At 37.4% G+C, this 7,315-nt stretch overlaps 1 pseudogene across 1 annotated transcript; it reads right to left on the bottom strand.

Moving 5' to 3' along the window:
- Positions 1–6,295: 6,295 nt before the first annotated feature.
- Positions 6,296–7,309, bottom strand: LOC108517011 (L-lactate dehydrogenase B chain pseudogene; annotated as a pseudogene). Its single transcript, XR_001881979.1, has one exon. The product of XR_001881979.1 is annotated as an L-lactate dehydrogenase B chain pseudogene (transcript).
- Positions 7,310–7,315: the final 6 nt, after the last annotated feature.

Below are 7,315 nucleotides of genomic sequence, written 5' to 3'. Positions count from 1 at the left end.
CACTCTTTGAAACCTGTTTTGCTTTCACTTCCTAAGGCAGTTGTGATCCTTAGTTTTGCACGTCGACTGGACTGGGCTACAGGATGCCCAGATAGCTGGTAAAGCATTATTTCTGGGTGTGTCTATGAGGGTTTCTAGAAAAGATTACCTTTTGAATCAGCAGACTGCATAAACAATATCCACCCTCAATTGGATGGGGATCATACAATCCATAGAGGGCCTAAATACAACAAAAAGAAAACAGAGAAAGGGAAATTTTATTCTTTCTTCTTGAGCTGGGACAGCTATTTTTTTCCTCACCTAGAATGTTAGAGTTTCTTGTTATCAGGGCTTTGGACTTGGACTGATTTATTTCACCAAGCTTTCCTGGTTCTCCAGCATGCAGATGGCAGATTGTGGGACTTCTTGGCCTTCATAATTGCATGTGCTAATTCCCATAATAAATCTTCTTTTAAATATCTATATGTGACCCACTAGTTCTGTGTCTTAGGAAAACCCTGATTAATACAGTAGTCTACCACCTGACTCCTTCAAATGTAAATAATTTGCATACAAAATTTTTAAGTGTCTCTGAATTACTCTTCAACAATAGTCTCTAGACTTTGAACAGATGTATTTGTATCTGTTTCATTATTTTTTTCAACTCTCGACTTTTTACTTTTTATTTATTTCTACTCTATAACTTCAGTTTACCCATGATGTTGGTTTGCTACATTTCATATCTATCTCTAATTTTGTTGGACTTTTCAACTCCACTCTTTGATTATAGTCTCTTTGTGTGGTAGGCCGCCTTTAAAATAGTTCTCAATGATTCCTGTCTCCTGGTATTCATGCTGTGTGTAGTCCCCTCCCCTTGAGTGTAGACTGGTCATAGTGATTTACTTCAAACATACAGAATATGGCAAAAGAGATGGGATATAAAATCCAAGATCGGGTTTTTAAAAAGGTTGTGGATATTGTCTTGTTTGCTCTCTCTCACTCTCTCTTTGGCTCTTTTCATTTGTTCATTTTGATGAGGGCAAGCTACCGTGTTGGGGTCTGTTTTATGGCAGAGACCCACGTAGCGAGAAACTAAGGGAAGCCTCCTGCCAGCAGCCAGTAAGAAACTGAGGTACTTAATCTAACAGCCTGTGAGGAACTGAATCCTGCTAACAACCACATAAGTGACCTGCATGTTGATGCTCCTTCCGTTGAGCCTTAGGATGACTGTAGCCACTGCTGAACAGCTTATTGTAGTGATAGACTCTGAAGGGATCATACCTGGATTCCTGACCTACAGAAATGTGAAATAATCAATCTTGTTGTTTTAAGCCACTATGCTTTTAGGTAATTTGTTATGCAGCTTAGATAACGTATACAACTCTGCACTCCATATTTTAGATAAAATTTACATAGACAATCTATTGACTCTGTTCAATATATGGATTAGCTGCCCACATTGGTCCAGTCAATTATAAGTGATGAATGAAAAATGTGGCATATAGGTAAGATGACTAGTTTATGATCTAAACTGGGATACTTTTAAGCTGGCATGATTACTAATTATGCCAAAACAATAAGGATAAACAGGATTCTTCTAGACAGACAGGGAGACAGGGTCACCTCATTTGTAAGATAATCACTTCTTGGATATAGTAAAAGGACTGTATAAGCCAGAAGAGAAAGTTGAATCTGGCAGACTAGTTGGCTTACCTGTTTGATTAATAGGTACTGTATTTCCCATTACATAACTGGAAAACTGAGGGTAGATTGTCTTCTAAGTGGCAATAGAACTCATTTTTCCTGGTAGACTTGAGATTCCAATTGAGATCTTTTGTCATTCTGCAGTTAGCGTGTGCGTTCCACTTGGTCATTACATCTCTTCAGAGCCAAATGTACTGCTCTGGTGTTCTTAGAAAACCAGTGTGGAATTATCATCACCCTTGGTCTAAATTATTGTAGAACCACCTTTATTTAGTGATTCTCCACTTTTGGTGCACATTAGAGTTAGCTGACTAGCTCTGAAAATGCCAATGGCTACACGTCTTCTCAAATCTATCAAATCAGAATGTGTTGTGGTGGGATTGGCATCGGTATTTAGAAATTTTGTCAGGTAATTCCAATGTGTAGCTAAGCTTGAGATAGCAAGCACAGAAGGCCACTGGCAGATGGGGAGTTGGCCTGAGGAATTTGTACTGGAAAGAATAATGGAGCGTTTATAAGGTCAAATTTTCTTACATAACAATTTTTCTTCTCCTCTGATTTCCAAGAGAGGTCTGTTAATCTGTATTTTAAACAAGTGCCCCCAGTAATTCTAATCAAGCAAGTTTGGAAACTGCTGGCCTAATCCAGTTTCAGAACAGGTCTGTCATATCTAATTATCATAATAATGTAGTATGATTTGGAAATTTGTCTCCTCCAGATGTCGTGTTGAAATGTAATCCCCAGTGTTAGAGGTGGGACCTGGTGGAAGGTATTAGGGTCATGGGGGTGGATCCCTCATGGATGGCTTGATGCTGTCCTCATGGTAATTAGTGAGTCTCACTCTATTAGTTACCACAAGATCTGGTTGTTAAAAACAGTCTTAATCTCTCTCTCTCTCCTCTCTCTCTCTCTCTCGCTCTCGCACTTACCATGTGACATGCCTGCTCCCTCTTTGCCTTCTGCCATGATTGGAAGCTTCCTGAGGCCCTTACCAGAAGCAAATGCTGGCACTCTGCTTTTGTACCGTCTGCAGAACCATAAGCCAAAATAAACATCTTTTCTTTATAAATTACACAGCCTCAGGTGTCCGTTTAAAGTAATGCAAAACAGACTAACACATAATGCCTTATGTTTTCTTAAAACACCTTATAATCACTTAGGCTTGATATTTAGGCTTCAGCATTAGCTTCTGATGCCCAGAAAGTTTCTGATAAAACATTTCTGAAAACATATGAATGGGTACTGGTCAGTATTTCTACTAGTGTGGACATCTCCTTGACACTGGGAATGAAAAATGGAGATCTAATGCTTTTTTCGGGTATTGCATAAAATATCAGATGTTAACAAGTCTGCTGCCTTGCTGCTTTTTGTGTATCAGGAAGACTCAAGGATATCAAATATTTATATAGAGTCTGTTCAATCATTTATCTTTCCATTGAAGGGGAGAGCTTCTTACTGTAAAGCTACTTAGATCTTTTTCATTGAGAAAAAGAATAAAATGTTTCTTTTAAAAAAGTGTACTGGCCGGGCGCGGTGGCTCAAGCCTGTAATCCCAGCACTTTGGGAGGCCGAGACGGGCGGATCACGAGGTCAGGAGATCGAGACCATCCTGGCTAACATGGTGAAACCCCGTCTCTACTAAAAAATACAAAAAACTAGCCGGGCGAGGTGGCGGGCGCCTGTAGTCCCAGCTACTTGGGAGGCTGAGGCAGGAGAATGGCGTAAACCCGGGAGGCGGAGCTTGCAGTGAGCTGAGATCCGGCCACTGCACTCCAGCCCGGGCGACAGAGCGAGACTCCGTCTCAAAAAAAAAAAAAAAAAAAAAAAAAAAGTGTACTGCTCTTTCTTTGAAAATGATTACATCCACAGTCCTTGAATTTTAGGTCAGAGTAGATGTATTTCTGCAGGTGGTGAAAACAGGCATAGGCATATGATTTAACATAGGAAGTAAAACATACATTGTTCAATTAAAACTACAGTGAAAATTTTGGGGGAGTAGGTAACTACCTGAGCTGGAACTTAGCCAGGACAACAGTTAATGCTCTGCGCATATAAAAACAGAAGATGGAAAATGAGTAATTCTCCAGTCTAGTCCCAGCCCCGCTTCCATCTCAGAATGTATTTCATTTATGTTCTTGGTGCCATGTACATCTCAGGTGGGAGAGAAATTTATTACCAAATTTATAGAAAAAGACATGTGGGTAGTTTATACCTCACAATTCAAAAGCCATAGAAGCTGACCAAAATCCCCAGGCAGAAATTTCTTCTCGTCCCAGCATATTTAAGTGGTGTACAATATGTGAACCGATAGCCATCAGTCAGGTTTCCTGTGTTGGTATATCCACTGGGAACAAAAACATATTATATGCAGGATTCATGGGAAACAGAATATATGGTCTTATTATTTCACTACTAAAGAAGTAGATATTATAAATATATAATAGTTGTGGCAAGCATAGTAATCATTATGCTTTTCTCTTTTTCACTCTTTTCATTTTAAGATTGTCATTTGTCTTGCAACTATTTATTTTAATTGTAATTTTTAATTTGTTAAACAATAAAATCAACTACTTTTTGATTCTATGAATTTTAAAACATGTATAGATTTGTGCAATCACCAGCACCACTATCAGGATAGGGGACAATTTTATCACCCCCACAAAACTCCCTCATGTATCTTTTTAGAACAATGTTTCCACCACCCCAAACCTCTGATAACCACTGATCTGCTTTCTATCATTATAGTTGTGTCTTTTCCAGAATATCATATAAATGAAATTGTAAAGTATGTAACCTTTTGAGACTGGCTTGTTTTACTCAGCATAATGACTTTGGGATCCATCCAAGTTGTTGTGTGTGTCAGTAGTTTGCTCTTTTTTACTGCTAAGTAGCTTTTCATTGTGTGAATATACCATATTTTCTCTATTCAAGTGTTCAAGAAACTTTGGGTTGTTTTGCAATGCAAGGTTTTGACAATAATGAATATAGGTGCTTTAAACATTTATCTACCATGCAGTGGCGTTGCTGCATCACCTGGTAAGTGTATGTTTACCTTTGTAAGAAACTGTCAGACTGTTTTTCAGAATGGTTGTACCACTTTGAATTCTCTCCAGCAAGGTAAAAGAAATCCAGTTTCTCTATATCCTTGCCAGTGGTTGGTATTGACTTTTTAAGAAAATGTTTATCCATTTTAATAGTGTGTAGTGGTATCTCATCGTGGCTTTTTCATTTTCCTAATGGCTAATGATATGAAAAGCTTTCCATGCGCTTGTTTACAATCCTTATATCCTCTTTGGTAAAGTCTCTGTTCAAGTCTTTTACCCACTTTTAAATTGGTTTCTTACTTTTGAGTTTGAGAATTCTTTTATTTAAATATAAGTTCTATGTTATGTGATTTTCTAACATTTTTTCCAGTTCATAGCTTGCCTTTTCATTTTAACAATACCTTTTAATTCAATGTAGTCTAATTTATTAATGTATTTTTAAACTATTATGTCTAAGACCTCGCTGCCTAACCCTAAGTCATGAAGATTTTAAGTTTTCTTCTAAAAATTTTACATTTTACCCTTTATATTTAGAAATATGATCTGTTTGCCAGTACCATGCTGTATTGCTTGCAATAACCTTGTAGTAAGTTTTAAAGTTAGATTGTATTATTTTTTCAACTTTAGTTTTCTTTTTTTTTTTTTTCATTTGAGATAAGGTTTATTTTACATTATAGAAGAGTAGACACAATTTATAAGCTTTTGTTACGTAATTCATTCCTCCTTCAGCAAACACAATGGATGTAATAGCTCTGTCTACTCAAAGGGCCTACAAGCAAAGATATACCAGTAGCACAAGCACACCTATGCCCTAATCTTGGTTTCTAATGAGCATTCCTCACTAAAAGGAAATAGGGCTCGTTAGGGAAACAGCTGACTCTAGTGCTGGGCAGGGGAAAGTTCAAAATGAGACTGGTGCAACTTATTGTGCAAGAAAGTTCTCAAAAAATGATGGGAAACGTTAAGAAAAAAAAAAGACATAAGAGTCAGTTTGAAAAGCCTGGGACAACTTGAGCATTACAAATGATAGCGACAGAATATTTTGGACATGAGATAAAAATCTGAGGCCATACTGATATCAACAAATGAATAAATAAAGAGGGAAGAAGAAAAAGTTCTGTCTTACAGTAGAGTGCAACTAATCAACATAGAATAAATGATGGAATTAGTAGATCATGTTTGACAACTACCATGGTAATAATTTATTCAACCACAAATCATTAATAGATGCTAAATTTAGTAGAGAAAAATTGATGAGGAATCATTTTCCTAGTCAGCATCAAAACATCTTCCCACAAATTACTCATAAATTACAAAGGAAAAGTAGTAACTTCACACAGAGTAACCTGGCAAAATACAACCTTAACTGAGTTATCACAATTAGTGCCACCAATTGTTGGCCACACTGACATTACATGACTTTGGATGTGATGCCATGAGAAAGCCAGAGGGTCATTTCTGTGGTATGTGCACCAAAAGTTCATAGCTCAACCTAATGATAAAGAAACAATTGGACAAATCTAAATTGATGGGCATTCCACAAAATAACTCACCTAACTTTTCAAACAGAGATAGACTGAGAAACTGTTCCAGAATGAAGGAGGCTAAGGAGATACAGCAGATGTAATGTGTGAGCCTAGAATGGATTCTGAATTAGGAAAAAAGCTTCAGAGGACACTACTGAGACAGTTGGTAACATGTGAATAATGGACTCTGGATTAGATGGTATTGTTTCAGGGTTACATTTCCTGATTTTGGTAAGTGTACTGTGGTTATGAAAAAGAAAACCTTTGTTTTGAGGAAATACACAGTAAAGAACTTATGGAGAAAAAGGTGAGGGAACTGATTTATGCTTAATTGATCAGGGTAAAGATAGATGATAGATAGGTAGATAGATGAGAGAGTAAATGATAAGGCAATATGCAATATAACAGAAAAGTCACTACTATTTTTGCAACTCTTCTTAAATACAAAGTCCATAAAAATAAAATTTGAAATAAAATGAAAAATTCAAAATGATAAAACCAATATCGTAAGTAATTTTTTCTTTTCTTTTACCACTTGAGTCGCCATGTTCCCCCAAAATCCACCCATGGCAGCTGCTGGGATGAATGCCAAGTTTTTCAGCCATAAGGTAGCGAAATCTAGCAGAATCCAGATTACATCCACTTCCAATCACGCGGTGTTTGGGTAATCCACTTAGTTTCCAGGTAACATATGTAAGAATGTCCACTGGGTTGGAAACCACAATTATGATGCAATCAGGACTGTACTTGACAATCTGAGGAATAATGAATTTGAAGACATTAACATTTCTCTGCACCAGATTGAGTCGACTCTCCCCTTCTTGCTGACGGACTCCTGCAGTTACCACTACAATCTTAGAATTGGCAGTCACAGAATAATCTTTATCTGCCACAATTTTAGGCGTCTGAAGAAATAAGCTCCCATGCTGCAGATCCATCATTTCTCCTTTAAGCTTATCTTCCAAAACATCCACAAGAGCAAGTTCATCAGCCAGAGACTTTCCCAGAATGCTGATAGCACACGCCATACCAACTTGTCCAACACCCACTACAGTGATCTTA

Source organism: Rhinopithecus bieti, unplaced genomic scaffold (genome assembly GCF_001698545.2).
Source record: "Rhinopithecus bieti isolate Rb0 unplaced genomic scaffold, ASM169854v2 scaffold_39810, whole genome shotgun sequence".
Taxonomy (NCBI): Eukaryota; Metazoa; Chordata; class Mammalia; order Primates; family Cercopithecidae; genus Rhinopithecus; species Rhinopithecus bieti.
The sequence above is the reverse complement of the archived record's forward strand: the minus strand, read 5'-3'. Positions and strand labels throughout refer to the sequence as shown.